We start from the raw sequence: 17669 nt of genomic DNA on the forward strand, positions 1-17669 counted from the left end.
TGGGGTTTTGGGTAGTTCTAGAGATCAGATTTCACTCAAACTTAACCAAATGACTCCTCACACCATATTACGATGCTGCCCCAGTTTTGGCCTCGATCCGAAATCGATAGGTGTAAGAAATTGGACAATTCAAGTTCAAAGGCAGTTCGTTCCTAATTGGTGTCGTTGGTGTATTGGGTAGTTCTAGAGATCGGATTTCACTCAAACTTAACCAAATGACTCGTCCCACCGTATTATGATGTTGCCCAAGTTTTGGGCTCGATCCGAAATTAATAGGTGTAAGAAATTGGGCAATTCAAGTTCAAAGGCTGTTCATTCCTAATTGGAGTGGTTGGCGTTTTGGGTAGTTCTAGAGATCGGATATCACTCTAAATTAACCAAATGACTACTCCCACCATATTATGATGTTGCCCAAGTTTTGGGATCGATCCGAAATCAATAGGTGTAAGAAATTATACAATTCAAGTTCAAAGGCAGTTCGTTCCCAAATGGAGTGGTTGTTGTATTGGGTAGTTCTAGAGATCGGATTTCACTCAAAATTAACCAAATGACTCCTGCCACAATATTATTGTGTTGCCCAAGTTTTGGGCTCTATCCGAAATCAATAGGTGTAAGAAATTGGACAATTCAAGTTCAAAGGCGAACTCCTAATTGTAGTGGTTGGTGTTTTGGGTAGTTCTAGAGATCGGATTTCACTCAAACTTAACCAAATGACTCCTCCCACCATATTAAGATGTTGCCCAAGTTTTGGGCTCGATTCGTAATCAATAGGTTTGAGAAATTGGACAATTTATGTTCAAAAGCATTCCGTTCCTAATTGGAGTGGTTGGTGTATTGGGTAGTTCTAGAGATCGGATTTCACTCAAACTTAACCAAATGACTCCTCCCACCATATTTTGACGTTGCCCAAGTTTTGGATTCGATCCGAAATCAATAGGTGTAAGAAATTGGACAATTCAAGTTCAAAGGCAGTTCGTTCCTAATTGGAGTGGTTGGTGTTTTGGGTAGTTCTAGATATCGGATTTCACTCAAACTTAACCGAATGACTCCTCCCACCGTATTATGATGTTGCCCAAGTTTTGGGCTCGATCCGAAATCAACAAGTGTAAGAAATCGGACAATTTATGTTCAAAGGCAGTTCGTTCCTAATCGGAGTGGTTGGTGTATTCCATAGTTCTAGAGATCGGATTTCACTCAAAACTAACCAAATGACTCATCCCACCATATTCTGATGTTGTCCAAGTTTTGGGCTCGATCCGAAATCAATAGGTGTAAGAAATTGGACAATTCAAGTTCAATGGCAGTTCGTTCCCAAATGGAGTGGTTGTTGTATTGGGTAGTTATAGAGATCGATTTTCACTCAAAATTAACCCAATGACTCCTCCCACCATATTATGAGGTTGCCCAAGTTTTGGGCTCGATCCGAAATCAATAGGTGTAAGAAATTGGACAATTCATGTTCAAAGGCAGTTCGTTCCTAATTGGAGTGGTTGGTGTTTTGGGTTGTTCTAGTGATCGGATTTCACTCAAACTTAGCCAAATGACTCGTCCGACCGTATTATGATGTTGCCCAAGTTTTGGGCTCGATCCGAAATCAATAGGTGTAAGAAATTGGACAATTCCAGTTGAAAGGCAGTTCGTTCCTAATTGGAGTGGTTGGTGTTTTGGGTAGTTCTAGAGATCGGATTTCACTCAAACTTAACCGAATGACTCCTCCCACCGTATTATGATGTTGCCCAAGTTTTGGGCTCGATCCGAAATCAACAAGTGTAAGAAATCGGACAATTTATGTTCAAAGGCAGTTCGTTCCTAATCGGAGTGGTTGGTGTATTCCATAGTTCTAGAGATCGGATTTCACTCAAAACTAACCAAATGACTCATCCCACCATATTCTGATGTTGTCCAAGTTTTGGGCTCGATCCGAAATCAATAGGTGTAACAAATTGGACAATTCAAGTTCAATGGCAGTTCGTTCCCAAATGGAGTGGTTGTTGTATTGGGTAGTTATAGAGATCGATTTTCACTCAAAATTAACCCAATGACTCCTGCCACCATATTATGATGTTGCCCAAGTTTTGGGGTCGATCCGAAATCAATAGGTGTAAGAAATTGGACAATTCATGTTCAAAGGCAGTTCGTTCCTAATTGGAGTGGTTGGTGTTTTGGGTTGTTCTAGTAATCGGATTTCACTCAAACTTAGCCAAATGACTCGTCCGACCGTATTATGATGTTGCCCAAGTTTTGGGCTCGATCCGAAATCAATAGGTGTAAGAAATTGGACAATTCCAGTTGAAAGCCAGTTCGTTCCTAATTGGAGTGGTTGGTGTTTTGGGTAGTTCTAGTGATCGGATTACACTCAAACTTAACCAAATGACTCCTCCCACCATATTATGATGTTGCCCATGTTTTGGGCTCGATCCGAAATCAATAGGTGTAAGAACTTGGACAATTCAAGTTCAAAGGCAGTTCGTTCCTAATTGGAGTGCTTGGCGTTTTGGGTAGTTCTTGAGATCGGATTTCACTCAACATTAACCAAATGACTCCTCCCACCATATTATGATGTTGCCCAAGTTTTGGGCTCAATCCGAAATCAATAGGTGTAAGAAATTGGACAATTCATGTTCAAAGGCAGTTCGTTCCATATTCGGGTGGTTGGTGTATTGGGTAGTTCTAGCGATCGGATTTCACTCAAAATTAACCAAATGACTCCTGCCACCATATTATGATGTTGCCCAAGTTTTGGGGTCGATCCGAAATCAATAGTTGTAAGAAATTGGACAATTCAAGTTCAAAGGCAGTTCGTTCCTAATTGGGATCGTTGGTGTGTTGGGTAGTTCTAGTGATCGGATTTCACTCAAACTTAACCAAATGACTCCTCCCACCGTATTATGATGTTGCCCAAGTTTTGGGCTTGATCCCAAATCAACAGGTGTAAGAAATTGGGCCATTCAAGTTCAAACGCAGTTCGTTCCTAATTGGAGTGGTTGGTGTTTTGGGTTGTTCTAGAGATTGGATTTCACTGAAACTTAACCAAATGACTCCTCCCCCAATATTATGATGTTGCTCAATTTTTGGGCTTGATCCGAAATCAATAGGTGTAAGAAATTGGACAATTCAAGTTCAAAGGCAGTTCGTTCCTAATTGGAGTGGTTGGTGTTTTGGCTAGTTCTAGGGATCGGATTTCACTCAAACTTAAACAAATGACTCCTCCCACCGTATTATGATGATGCCCAAGTTTTGGGCTCGATCCGAAATCAATAGGGGTAAAAAATTAAACAATTCAAGTTGAAAGGCAGTTCGTTCCTCCTCGGAGTGGTTGGTGTATTGGGAAGTTCTAGAGATTGGATTTCACTCAAACTTAACCAATTGACTCCTCCCACCATATTATGATGTTGCCCAAGTTCAGGGCTCGATCCGAAATAAATAGGGGTAAGCAATTGGACAATTCAAGTTCAAATGCAGTTCGTTCCTCAATGGAGTGGTTGATGTTTTGGGTAGTTCTAGGGATCGGATTTCACTCAAACTTAACCCAATGACTCCTCCCACCATATTATGATGTCGCCCAAGTTTTGGGCTGGATCCGAAATAAATAGGGGTAAGAAATTTGACAATTCAAGTTCAAAGGCAGTTCGTTCCTAATTGGAGTGCTTGGTGTTTTTTTAATTTCTAGAGATTGGATTTCACTCCTAATTGGAGTGGTTGGTGTTTTGGCTAGTTCTAGGGATCGGATTTCACTCAAACTTAAACAAATGACTCCTCCCACCGTATTATGATGATGCCCAAGTTTTGGGCTCGATCCGAAATCAATAGGTGTAAGAAATTGGACAATTCATGTTCAAAGGCTGTTCGTTCCTAATTGGAGTGGTTGGTGTTTTGGGTAGTTCTTGTGATCGGATTTCACTCAAACTTAGCCAAATGACTCCTCCCACCATATTATGATGTTGCCCAAGTTTTGGCCTCGATCCGAAATCGATAGGTGTAAGAAATTGGACAATTCAAGTTCAAAGGCAGTTCGTTCCTAATTGGTGTCGTTGGTGTATTGGGTAGTTCTAGAGATCGGATTTCACTCAAACTTAACCAAATGACTCGTCCCACCGTATTATGATGTTGCCCAAGTTTTGGGCTCGATCCGAAATTAATAGGTGTAAGAAATTGGGCAATTCAAGTTCAAAGGCAGTTCATTCCTAATTGGAGTGGTTGGCGTTTTGGGTAGTTCTAGAGATCGGATATCACTCTAAATTAACCAAATGACTACTCCCACCATATTATGATGTTGCCCAAGTTTTGGGATCGATCCGAAATCAAAAGGTGTAAGAAATTGTACAATTCAAGTTCAAAGGCAGTTCGTTCCCAAATGGAGTGGTTGTTGTATTGGGTAGTTCTAGAGATCGGATTTCACTCAAAATTAACCAAATGACTCCTGCCACAATATTATTGTGTTGCCCAAGTTTTGGGCTCTATCCGAAATCAATAGGTGTAAGAAATTGGACAATTCAAGTTCAAAGGCGAACTCCTAATTGTAGTGGTTGGTGTTTTGGGTAGTTCTAGAGATCGGATTTCACTCAAACTTAACCAAATGACTCCTCCCACCATATTAAGATGTTGCCCAAGTTTTGGGCTCGATTCGTAATCAATAGGTTTGAGAAATTGGACAATTTATGTTCAAAAGCATTCCGTTCCTAATCGGAGTGGTTGGTGTATTCCATCGTTCTAGAGATCGGATTTCACTCAAAACTAACAAATCACTACTCCCACCATATTATGATGTTGCCCAAGTTTTGGGCTCGATCCGAAATCAATAGGTGTAATAAATTGGACAATTTATGTTCAAAAGCAGTTCGTTCCTAATCGGAGTGGTTGGTGTATTCCATAGTTCTAGAGATCGGATTTCACTCAAAACAAACCAAATGACTCCTCCCACCATATTATGTTGTTGCCAAAGTTTTGGGCTCGATCTGAATTCAGTAGGTGTAAGAAATTGGACAATTCAAGTTCAAGGGCTGTTCGTTCCTAATTGGAGTGGTCGGTGTTTTTTAAATTTCTAGAGATTGGATTTCACTCAAACTTAACCAAATGACTCCTCCCACCATATTGTGATGTTGCCCAAGTTTTGGGCTCGATCCGAAATAAATAGGTGTAAGAAATTGGACAATTCAAGTTCAAAGGCAATTCGTTCCTAATTGATGTGGTTGGTGTATTGGGTAGTTCTAGAGATCGGATATCACTCAAACTTAACCAAATGACTCCTCCCACCGTATTATGATGTTGCCCAAGTTTTGGGCTCGATCCGAAATCAATAGGTGTAAGAAATTGGACAATTCATGTTGAAAGACAGTTCGTTCCTAATCGGAGTGGTTGGTGTATTGGGTAGTTCTAGAGATTGGATTTCACTCAAACTTAACCAATTGACTCCTCCCACCATATTATGATGTTGCCCAAGTTCGGGGCTCGATCCGAAATAAATAGGGGTAAGCAATTGGACAATTCAAGTTCAAAGGCAGTTCGTTCCTCATTGGAGTGGTTGGTGTTTTGTGTAGTTCTAGTGATCGGATTTCACTCAAACTTAGCCAAATGACTCGTCCGACCGTATTATGATGTTGCCCAAGTTTTGGGGTCGATCCGAAATCAATAGGTGTACGAAATTGGACAATTCAAGTTCAAAGGCAGTTCGTTCCTAATTGGAGTGGTTGGTGTTTTGGGTAGTTCTAGTGATCGGATTTCACTCAAACTTAACCAAATGACTCCTCCCACCATATTATGATGTTGCCCATGTTTTGGGCTCGATCCGAAATCAATAGGTGTAAGAACTTGGACAATTCAAGTTCAAAGGCAGTTCATTCCTAATTGGAGTGGTTGGCGTTTTGGGTAGTTCTTGAGATCGGATTTCACTCAAAAGTAACCAAATGACTCCTCCCACCATATTATGATGTTGCCCAAGTTTTGGGCTCAATCCGAAATCAATAGGTGTAAGAAATTGGACAATTCATGTTCGAAGGCAGTTCGTTCCATATTCGGGTGGTTGGTGTATTGGGTAGTTCTAGCGATCGGATTTCACTCAAAATTAACCAAATGACTCCTGCCACCATATTATGATGTTGCCCAAGTTTTGGGGTCGATTCGAAATCAATAGGTGTAAGAAATTGGACAATTCAAGTTCAAAGGCAGTTCGTTCCTAATTGGGGTCGTTGGTGTGTTGGGTAGTTCTAGTGATCGGATTTCACTCAAACTTAACCTAATGACACCTCCCATCATATTATGATGTTGCCCAAGTTTTGGGCTCGATCCGAAATCAATACGTATAAGAAATTAGACAATTCCAGTTCAAAGGCAGTTCGTTCCTAATTGGAGTGGTTGGTGTTTTGGGTAGTTCTAGTGATCGGATTTCACTCAAACTTAACCAAATGACTCCTCCCACCATATTACGATGTTGCCCCAGTTTTGGGCTCGATCCGAAATCAATAGGTGTACGAAATTGGACAATTTATGTTCAAAGGCAGTTCGTCCTAATCGGAGTGGATGGTGTATTCCATAGTTCTAGAGATCGGATTTCACTCGAAACTAACCAAATGACTCCTCCCACCATATTGTGATGTTGCCCAAGTTTTGGGCTCGATCCGAAATCAATAGGTGTAAGAAATTGGACAATTCATGTTCAAAGGCAGTTCGTTCCTAATTGGAGTGGTTGGTGTTTTGGGTTGTTCTAGTGATCGGATTTCACTCAAACTTAGCCAAATGACTCGTCCGACCGTATTATGATGTTGCCCAAGTTTTGGGCTCGATCCGAAATCAATACGTGTAAGAAATTGGACAATTCCAGTTCAAAGGCAGTTCGTTCCTAATTGGAGTGGTTGGCGTTTTGGGTAGTTCTTGAGATCGGATTTCACTCAAAATTAACCAAATGACTCCTCCCACCATATTATGATGTTGCCCAAGTTTTGGGCTCAATCCGAAATCAATAGGTGTAAGAAATTGGACAATTCATGTTCAAAGGCAGTTCGTTCCATATTCGGGTGGTTGGTGTATTGGGTAGTTCTAGCGATCGGATTTCACTCAAAATTAACCAAATGACTCCTGCCACCATATTATGATGTTGCCCAAGTTTTGGGGTCGATCCGAAATCAATAGGTGTAAGAAATTGGACAATTCAAGTTCAAAGGCAGTTCGTTCCTAATTGGAGTGGTTGGTGTTTTGGGTAGTTCTAGTGATCGGATTTCACTCAAACTTAACTAAATGACTCCTCCCACCATATTATGATGTTGCCCATGTTTTGGGCTCGATCCGAAATCAATAGGTGTAAGAACTTGGACAATTCAAGTTCAAAGGCAGTTCGTTCCTAATTGGAGTGGTTGGCGTTTTGGGTAGTTCTAGAGATCGGATTTCACTCAAAATTAACCAAATGACTCCTCCCACCATATTATGATGTTGCCCAAGTTTTGGGCTCAATCCGAAATCAATAGGTGTAAGAAATTGGACAATTCATGTTCAAAGGCAGTTCGTTCCATATTCGGGTGGTTGGTGTATTGGGTAGTTCTAGCGATCGGATTTCACTCAAAATTAGCCAAATGACTCCTGCCACCATATTATGATGTTGCCCAAGTTTTGGGGTCGATCCGACATCAATAGGTGTAAGAAATTGGACAATTCAAGTTCAAAGGCAGTTCGTTCCTAATTGGAGTGGTTGGTGTTTTGGGTAGTTCTAGAGATCGGATTTCACTCAAACTTAACCAAATGACTCCTCCCACCGTATTATCATGTTGCCCAAGTTTTGGGCTCGATTCGAAATCAATAGGTGTAAGAAATTGGACAATTCAAGTTCAAAGGCAGTTCGTTCCTAATTGGGGTCGTTGGTGTGTTGGGTAGTTCTAGTGATCGGATTTCACTCAAACTTAACCTAATGACTCCTCCCATCATATTATGATGTTGCCCAAGTTTTGGGCTCGATCCGAAATCAATACGTGTAAGAAATTGGACAATTCCAGTTCAAAGGCAGTTCGTTCCTAATTGGAGTGGTTGGTGTTTTGGGTAGTTCTAGTGATCGGATTTCACTCAAACTTAACCAAATGACTCCTCCCACCATATTACGATGTTGCCCCAGTTTTGGGCTCGATCCGAAATCAATAGGTGTACGAAATTGGACAATTTATGTTGAAAGGCAGTTCGTCCTAATCGGAGTGGATGGTGTATTCCATAGTTCTAGAGATCGGATTTCACTCGAAACTAACCAAATGACTCCTCCCACCATATTGTGATGTTGCCCAAGTTTTGGGCTCGATCCGAAATCAATAGGTGTAAGAAATTGGACAATTCATGTTCAAAGGCAGTTCGTTCCTAATTGGAGTGGTTGGTGTTTTGGGTAGTTCTAGAGATCGGATTTCACTCAAACTTAACCAAATGACTCCTCCCACCATATTATGTTGTGGCCCAAGTTTTGGGCTCGATCCAAAATCAATAGGTGTAAGAAATTGGAGAATTTATGTTCAAAGGCGGTTCGTTCCTTGATCGGTTCATAATTGTATATCATTTTGTACCCTTCTAGCTTATGATTTGGTTATGTTATTGAGTTAAACTTGTGCTTTTAATCCATTTTCTGTTTTGATAGTCCATAATTTCATACACTTGCATGCCTTCTTTACTTAGTGATTTTGCTTAGTTTCTCTTTATTTTGAGTCACTTACCTCCCTTTGTGTGTTTTGTAGGCCAAAAGAGCAAGAGAGCATAATTCATGCAATTCAAGCATGTTAAGGCCTGATTTGGATGAAGGGAAGAAGAGCTTAAAGATAAACTCATTTTGTCTACAGCCCCCTGCCAGTCCAGTTTCGTAGGTCATATTGTAAGCTTTGTTTCAGCAACCTACACAGCTTGGATGAGGCAGCATTCTTCATAAAAGTTGTTCCAATGGGTGTATACTATAACATATCCAAAATTTAGCCCCATTGGATAAATATGGAGTCTGTTACCTAGCAAACACAGAACCATGCTCAGGATGGAGTTTTGTCAGCGAGCAAAACGAGTTAGCAATTTGTTTTGGCCTTAACTTCTTCATCCGAGCTTGGATTGGGCCAATACTTGTGTGGGTGGATCAGACACATTCTGAACTTCAATTTGGAGTGCTTGCTTAAGAGAAGCCCAATTTGTAAGCCCTTGAAGTTGCTGGTCATGCTGACCTCAGGATGAGCTATTGTTTCTGGTTGGAAGCTTGGTCATGGTGACATGAAGATGAGCTAGGGCTGCTGGTCGGATTTATTGGTGAAGTGCATCAACCAATTCAAGATTTTATAATACAAGTGTTGTATGCATTAGCCATATTGAATTCAGATTTTCACTTCCCCTAGGCCTATAAATAGGGATGTTCTCTAAGCTTGTAAATACACCCCAAGGGGGGGAGCTCTCAAACACTTCTCTAGAGCTCCCTTCCCTTCTCTCCCTCAAATTCTCTTAGTTTTCCTTTCTAGTTCTCAATTGATTGTAACAAAAATCCTTTTACTAAATTTTCCTTTAAGTCTTTCCAAGTTCTACTTTAATTTTCATTGTTATGTAAATTCTTTTCTTTAGTTTCAAGTTTGATTAGTTTCCAAGTTTCAATTATGGCTTTTGTTCTTATTCATTATGCTTATAAGTTAATATGCTAGTTTGAATGATTGATCACCATTTAGGCTTGCATGTTAGCTATCTTGGTTTGAATTACGAGTATACACCATGCTTTAATTCGAATTGAACTATGAATAGGAAGAGTATGTATGGACATTCGACAACAGGGATTAGATACATACTTGGTTGTTTAAATTGTTCTTCTATGCTTAATGGGTTCCTAATGCTTAATTTTAGGTTAGACAACAAATGATCAAATTAGGGAATTAGGAACACAAGGTTATGACCAAACACCATGGCTTAATCATACATTAGCTAGAATCAATCCGTTAATCTAATTGAACTTGGGAACTTATCTACTTGAGTTAGTTATTTTCTTTCTTCCTTGTTTTATTTATTTACTTTCTTTTTCATTTCTATTTTGCGTAGGAGAAATGAATTGGATCATTCAATCACCAATCCTCGTGGGATCGACCTCGCACTTACATACGCTATACTACCAAACGGCTCGTGCACTTGCGAGTATCACAAGTTGAGGATGCAACTGAATCCATTTTGGTGCAGTTGTATCTACGCAACATTCCTCATCTGAGTGGTTGGTGTATTCCATTGTTCTGGAGATCGGATTTCACTCAAAACTAACCAAATGACTCCTCCCACCATATTATGATGTTGCCCAAGTTTTGGGCTCGATCCGAAATCAGTAGGTATAAGAAATTGGACAATTCAAGTTCAAGGGCAGTTCGTTCCTAATTGGAGTGGTTGGTGTTTTTTTAATTTCTAGAGATTGGATTTCACTCAAACTTAACCAAATGACTCCTCCCACCATATTGTGATGTTGCCCAAGTTTTGGGCTCGATCCGAAATCAATAGGTGATCAGTTCATAATTGTATATCATTTTGTACCCCTCTAGCTTATGATTTGGTTATGTTATTGAGTTAAACTTGTGCTTTTAATCCCTTTTCTGTTTATCATTTAGTTCATTGGGCCTTAGGTAGCAATGGTGGCTTTGGATAGGAAAAGATGAAAAATGGTGCAAAAACGAGCAGACTGAGTTAGCTATTTGTTTCGGCCTTAACTTCCTCCTCCCAACTTGTTTTGGCCCAATTAATATGTGGTTGGAAAGAACAGATTCTGAACTGCAAGATGGACTGATAAAACGTATCAATTGATGAAGGCAAGCCCAATCCATGGGCCCATCAAAATGCACACCATATATTCCAGTCTATTTTCGGCAGTCAACTTGCAAGGCCCAAAACGTACATTTATACTGCTCTTATGGGAATGTATTCTTCATCAAAGTTGTTCCAATGGGTGTCTATTATGACATATCCACATTTGAGCCCCATTGGATACATATTGAAATCTCAAGCCTTCATACACCAAGCCTGGTTCAGCAGCATCTTTTATTTCCAGCAACCAAAAGAAAACCCACATGGGTTGGCAGCAAAAGGCAGCCACAATTGAACACCTTTGAACAACCATGTGAAGAAAGCTTGAGGTGCAGCAAAAGAAGTATGGGATGGGATTGATTCCAACCACACTAACATAGACAAGATGAAGTGGGAGTTATGGGTTGTATTAAATGAGGAATGGTGGTGTTGGATTTCATCATGATGTTCCTCCCTCTTAGCCCTATAAATAGAGGAGTCTTCAAGCTACAAAAATTCACTTCAGCCATCCTCCACACTTCCATCATTCCATCAACACATCCAGAAATCATCCTCATACATTCCCACAGCCCCAAACACTCAAGCAATCAACCCAATACTCTAAACTGCCCCAAAATCACCAAAACAGCTCCAGAAAACCTCCCTTCCATTTCCCTACGAATTTCCTCTTTCTCAACCATCACCACTCACTCAAACTCATCCCAAATCACCTCCATATCCTTCATACATCCTTCTAGACGTGGAGAAGCTCTTGAAGAAGCACTTTACACCACAAGATCTTCAGAAAAGGGTTTTTCTACTCTTATGGCATTCATTATGTTTTCCCATTTCTGTTTTAGTTTCTTTTCCATTATGAGTAGCTAAATCCATAACTAGGGTTTCGATGTAACCTAACATGAATATTCTGGGTTTATAAGTTTGGAGTTTCAAGTTTGATTCATGATTCATGTTCTTATTCATTATGCTTATAAGTTAACATGCTTGTTTGAATGATTGATCACCATTAGAACTTGTTTGTTAACTATCTTGGTTTGAATTAAGAGTAGACACCATGCTTTAATTCGAATTGAACTATGAATAGGAAGAGTATGTATGGACATTCGACAACAGGGATTAGATACATGCTTGGTTGTTTAAATTGTTCTTCTATGCTTAATGGGTTCCTAATGCTTAATTTAGGTTAGACAACAAATGATCAAATTAGGGAATTAGGAACACAAGGTTAGAACCAAACACCATGGCCTAATCATACTTTAGCTAGAATCAATCTTTGAATATGAATTAGACTTGTTACGTGACTCCTTATAACCCAGAATTGAATTGTTATGGTGATTCGAATGCCCTAGTCTCCAAATCTGTTTTCCAACTCTTAAAACCACTCTTTGTTACATTTGTTTACTTGTTTTTGTTTGCAATTTCATTTTGCTTCTTTTGTTCAACAATCACAACCACTCTTGTTTTAAATTCTGTTTTAGACATAACCTCCTACTTTCTTGAATTTGGTAATCTAAGTACATAACTAGTTTTAACTTCTCAGTCTTCGTGGGTACGACCTCGTACTTGTCTTGCTATACTACTAATTGCCCCGTACAATTGCGAGTTAACATAATATTAACAACAAATTTTGGCGCCGTTGCCGGGGACTGAACGAAAGTTCTTCCCTGGTTATGTGCCCAAGGTTACCCTATTCTTTTTAGTGTTTCTAATTAATCTAATTTTCTGTTTCAGGTAGTTTATGTCTAAAAGGCCATTACTTGAACAAGTGAGGTCTTCGTTCCAACGTTCTAGATCTTTGAACGCAGGACCATCATTGCAACCCAGACGAGTGACCTCTGAAATTCAGAGTCGTCTAGAAAGAGAGTTGTCAACTGCAAAAGAGCAAGCTCTGGCCACATTTTCAAGTCTTGCTCTCCACACTGAACTTCCTGGTTCTTCACTTTCAAATTCGGAAGCAAGTTCAGACCAAGAAGAAGAAGAAGAGATGGCTGCCAATGAGTTCATGGGAGAACTTGATATCCCAACAATTCCAGCATCTCCTTCAAGCATTTTGCTGCCCACTGTAGCTCGAAATTATGAGCTTAAATCTTCTCATCTTAATATGCTGCCTTCCTTTTACGGTTTACCTAGTGAAGATCCATTAACCCATATAAAGGATATTTTTAATGTTGTGAGTTCTTTTCCCTTGACAGGTGTGACAGAAGATCAACTTCGAATGAGAGTGTTTCCATACACTTTGAAGGATAAGGCAAAATATTGGTTGAATTCTTTGAAGCCGGGATCACTCACTACATGGGCTGCCATTCAAAAGAAGTTCTTGGAGAAATACTTCTCCATGCAAAAGACCGACATGCTTAGGGATAAGATCTTGTTATTTGCACAGCAAGATGACGAGTCGTTTTGTGAAGCATGGGAGAGATTCAATGGGCTGCTCAACCAATGTCCTCATCATGGGATTCCATTAAAGCTTCAAATGCGTATGTTTTATAAAGGACTAACCCCTTCTAGTCATAATATAGTCACCAATTTTGCAGGTGGTTCTTTTAAAACCAAAACTCCAGAAGAAACGTACGAACTCTTTGAGGAGATAGCAATGGAGACCCAACATACGGACACAAGAGGTAAACATGTTGTTAGTGGTTCTAATGATGCTTCTAGTGTGCAGATTTCAAAACTGGAACAAAAGCTAGATGCTCTTCTTGCATTGAACTCAAGAAACCCTCCGAAGGAAGTGTGTAGCATCTGCGAAACTCATGACCATGCTACCATAGCTTGTCCACTTGGGGCTGGATATCCAGAATTTGTGCAAGAGCAAGCTAAGGTGGTAAATTCCTACAACCAAGGTCCAAGAAATGATCCATACTCTCAAAGTTATAATCCAGGTTGGAGGAATCATCCAAACTTTTCATGGAGGAATACTCAGAATCAAGCCAATCCCCCTTCATTCCAAAAGCCACAACAAACATCATCATTGGAGGATATAGTTAAGCAGATGGCAATCAACCAATCCAATTTCCAGCAAACTACACAAGCTGCCATTGCCAAATTGGAAGTTCAAATAGGCCAAATAGCTGCTGAAATATCTCAAAGAGAGCCTGGGAAATGGCCAAGCCAAACTATGATCAATCCAAAGAACCCAGAAGCCAAGGCCATTCATGTGCTCAGATCAGGTAAGATCATTGATAATAAAGTTGATTCTAATCTTTCAAATGATGTTGTGATTGTAGAAGATGAAGAGGAGGAGACCATGGCTACGGAAGGAGAACAACTCAAAACTTCTCAATCTGCTCCTAAGGCCAAATCAGATTCTCAGAAATCTGATCAATTCCAATTGCATAAAAGGGATGACAAATTTGTGCCACCACATCTTCAAGAAGATAGATACGTGCCACCCGCTCCATATGTTCCACAGATTCCATTTCCAGGCCGTCTTAAGAAAGCAAAGCAAGATAAGGCTTTTAAAGAGATTTATGATATTTTGAGTAAAGTTAATATCAATTTGCCTTTGCTTGATCTTATTGAACAGATTCCTGCATATGGAAAATTCATCAAGGACTTGAAAACTCACAAGCTCAATTTCGCTCCAAATGAAGGAGTAAAGCTCGACCAGAATGTAAGTGCTGTGTTGCAAAGGAAGCTTCCACCAAAACTAGATGATCCTGGCAGCTTTGACATTCCCATTAACATTGGAGGCAAGAAGGTTGGAAGAGCCATGTTGGACTTGGGAGCAAGCATCAATGTTTTGCCATATTCAGTTTAGGCAAAACGACACTTGTAGTCCCTGTGGTTTCCAACTTTTACCACTAAGGTCCTCGAGGTTTCAATTTCGTCACTTTTGCCATTGTGGTTTAAGAGTCCAAGCAATTCGAGGACACTTCTCAATTTCCGTCAGATTCCTGTTAGTTCTGTTAGGGCATCAGCACGTGCCCCTCACATGGAGGGGCATTACGGTCAAATCGAAACTCTTCTTCGAGCCACGATTGCCCCCTCCCACACCCCACCAACCCAGCCAATCTTTCTCCCAAACTCTCATCCAAAACGCTTCAATTTACCAGAGTTAATCAATTTCTTTTGTTTTGTTTTAAATTTGGATTTCAAGTTAAAATCCAGTTGTAATTGACTTTTTAAGTTCGGTTCCAAATCTGGGTTTCCAAATCTGGTGGTCGACGACATTCACAGCTCTTAATTCACGATTTCGCCTCCGAGGTGTCGCACAGAGGTGAGGAGTGATCCAGCATTTGTTTTCTGGGGTTGAGCCGAGGAGATCTTGAGGTGAGGCGCGATTGTTTGGGAGGCAATGGCTGGAGGCTGATGGGACAGAGGGTGGAGGGTGGGTTAAGGAAGGGAGAAAGGGAGAGTGGGGTCAAAGTTGGATTGGGGAGAAATGGAGAAAGAGTTCAAAGCTGTGCATTCCTTTTTCAAACCCCATTAGCCATTCTTCTTCAACTCCTCGAAATCAAACCAAAGCTGGATTTTTTTTTCTTTTCTGGGTTTCGTTAATTTATTTATTTAATTATTTTGTTTTTCTGGGTTTGATTAATTCGTTTTTCTGGGTTTTCTGGTTTAATTCGTTTTTCTAGGTTTTGTGGTTTTCTGGCTGAGAAGGAGTGAGAGAGAAAGAGAGGATGATTGGTTGAGAAAAGGCTTTGGTGTGAAAGAAGAGGGCTTTGTGTTGTGGGTTTTATAGCAGAGAGAAAGGTTGAGCTTTTAGGGAAGAAGAGGTTGGAGAAAACACTTTTCCGTGAGAGGAAGCTACAAATTTCTCGTGGGAAATAGCGTGAAAGCTTTAATGGAAAAAGTATGGAGTTGGTGTGGTGATGATGACCAGTATGAGGTTCAGCATCCAAATAGCAAAAATTATGGCTTTGGCTTGGAGAAGTAGGCAATTATTGAATCTTGTATTGTATTCTACTACAATCTGAGCTCTCTCAAAGCTTTTCTTTTTCTCTGAATATTTTTGGGTGCTGGCTTCTCAGAGAAGACGCAATCACTCACTCTGCAACTTACTACAGAGCACTGCAAGGCTCTTCATTTTTTATTTTTTTTATTTTTGTTATTATTAATATTTTACTGTTTTTGTAATTACAGGGGATTTTACCTTAATGCCCCTCCACTTATTTAATAACTAACGGCAACAACTGATGCCCTAACAGAACTAAAAGGAATCTGACGGAAATTGAGAAGTGTCCTCGAATTGCTTGGACTCTTAAACCACAGTGGCAAAAGTGACGAAATTGAAACCACAGGGACCTTAGTGGTAAAAGTTGGAAACCACAGGGACTACAACTATCGTTTTGCCTTCAGTTTATCAAGAGCTTGGCTTAGAAGGGATGAAGAAGACTTCAATGCGACTTGAACTAGCTGATCATTCTATAAAATATCCAAAAGGTATTGTAGAAGATATTCTAGTTCAAGTTAATACACTAATTCTCCCTGCTGATTTTGTAGTGATGGACATGGAAGACAATCCAAATGGAGATCGTGTTGATCCCATTCTCCTAGGCAGGCCATTCATGGCCACTGCAGACACAATCATCAAAGTGAAAGATAGCACCCTCTCCATGACTGTTTTGGGTGAAACTGTTGAATTTAAAATGCTTAATGCTCTATCTCAACCTTCTATCTCTCTTGATTCTTGCTTTTCAATTGATGTTGTGGATCATGAGGTTTCTTCCAAAATTTTGCAGAGAAAGTCTAATGATGCTCTAGAAGCTGTCTTAACACAAGAAGAGGAAGATCTTTGTGAACCGGAGTTCCAAGAAGTGGTGGCTGCCTTAGAAGTGTTTCCGCCATACCCACCATCCTTTAGGCCACCAATCGAGCCTCTTGGACCATCATCCACGAAATTGGAGCCATCCATTGTCATCCCACCAAAGCTAGAACTTAAACCTCTTCCCAATAATCTTAAATATACATATTTGGGTGCTAACGAAACTCTCCCTGTTATAATTGCTGCAGGTCTCTCCTCACATGAAGAAGAGAGCTTAATTAAAGTTCTAAAAGAGCATAAAACAGCCATTGGGTGGACCATAGCAGACATCAAAAGAATTAGTCCAAGCATGTGCATGCACCGGATTTTAATGGAAGAAGACAGCAAACCATCTCGTGATGCCCAAAGGAGGCTAAATCCCAACATGAAAGAGGTGGTTAGAGCTGAAGTTTTAAAGCTACTCGATGTAGGAATCATCTACCCAATTTCAGATTCTAAGTGGGTGAGCCCTGTGCAAGTTGTTCCAAAGAAGTCCAGAATCACCGTTGTGAAGAATGAGAAGAATGAGCTAGTTCCTACACGAACTGTCACTGGTTGGAGAGTTTGCATTGATTACAGGAAGTTGAACACATCCACTAGAAAAGATCATTTCCCCTTACCTTTTATTGATCAAATGCTTGAACGTTTATCTGGCCATGCTTACTATTGTTTTCTTGATGGTTTTTCAGGTTATAATCAAATTCCCATTGCTCCGGAAGACCAAGAGAAAACCACATTCACATGCCCATTTGGTACGTTTGCTTATAGAAGGATGCCATTCGGTTTGTGCAATGCCCCAGCAACTTTCCAAAGATGCATGATGTTAATATTTTCAGATATGGTGGAACGATTCATTGAGGTATTTATGGATGATTTTTCAGTTTTTGGTTCCTCTTTTGATAATTGTCTTCACCACTTGTCTCTAGTGCTTAAAAGATGCCAGGAAACAAATCTGATTTTGAATTGGGAGAAGTGTCACTTCATGGTGAGACAAGGCATTGTGCTAGGCCATGTGATTTCAAGCAAGGGAATCGAAGTGGATAAAGCCAAGATCGATCTCATCTCAAATCTTCCACCCCCTACCTCTGTTAAAGGAGTTAGAAGCTTTCTAGGTCATGCTGGATTCTATAGAAGGTTCATCAAAAATTTCTCAAGCATTACA

The 17669-nt window shown here is 40.1% G+C and overlaps 1 non-coding gene across 1 annotated transcript; it reads right to left on the reverse strand.

Annotated features, from left to right (window-relative positions):
• Nucleotides 1-13108: 13108 nt before the first annotated feature.
• LOC148296589 (small nucleolar RNA R71) lies at nt 13109-13215 on the reverse strand. The gene has a single exon (XR_015834186.1). It is a non-coding gene; the product is annotated as a small nucleolar RNA R71 (small nucleolar RNA).
• Between the last annotated feature and the right edge of the window lie 4454 nt (nt 13216-17669).

This window comes from Prunus avium, chromosome 2 (assembly GCF_965620075.1).
Source record: "Prunus avium chromosome 2, drPruAviu1.hap1.1, whole genome shotgun sequence".
Classification (NCBI taxonomy): domain Eukaryota; kingdom Viridiplantae; phylum Streptophyta; class Magnoliopsida; order Rosales; family Rosaceae; genus Prunus; species Prunus avium.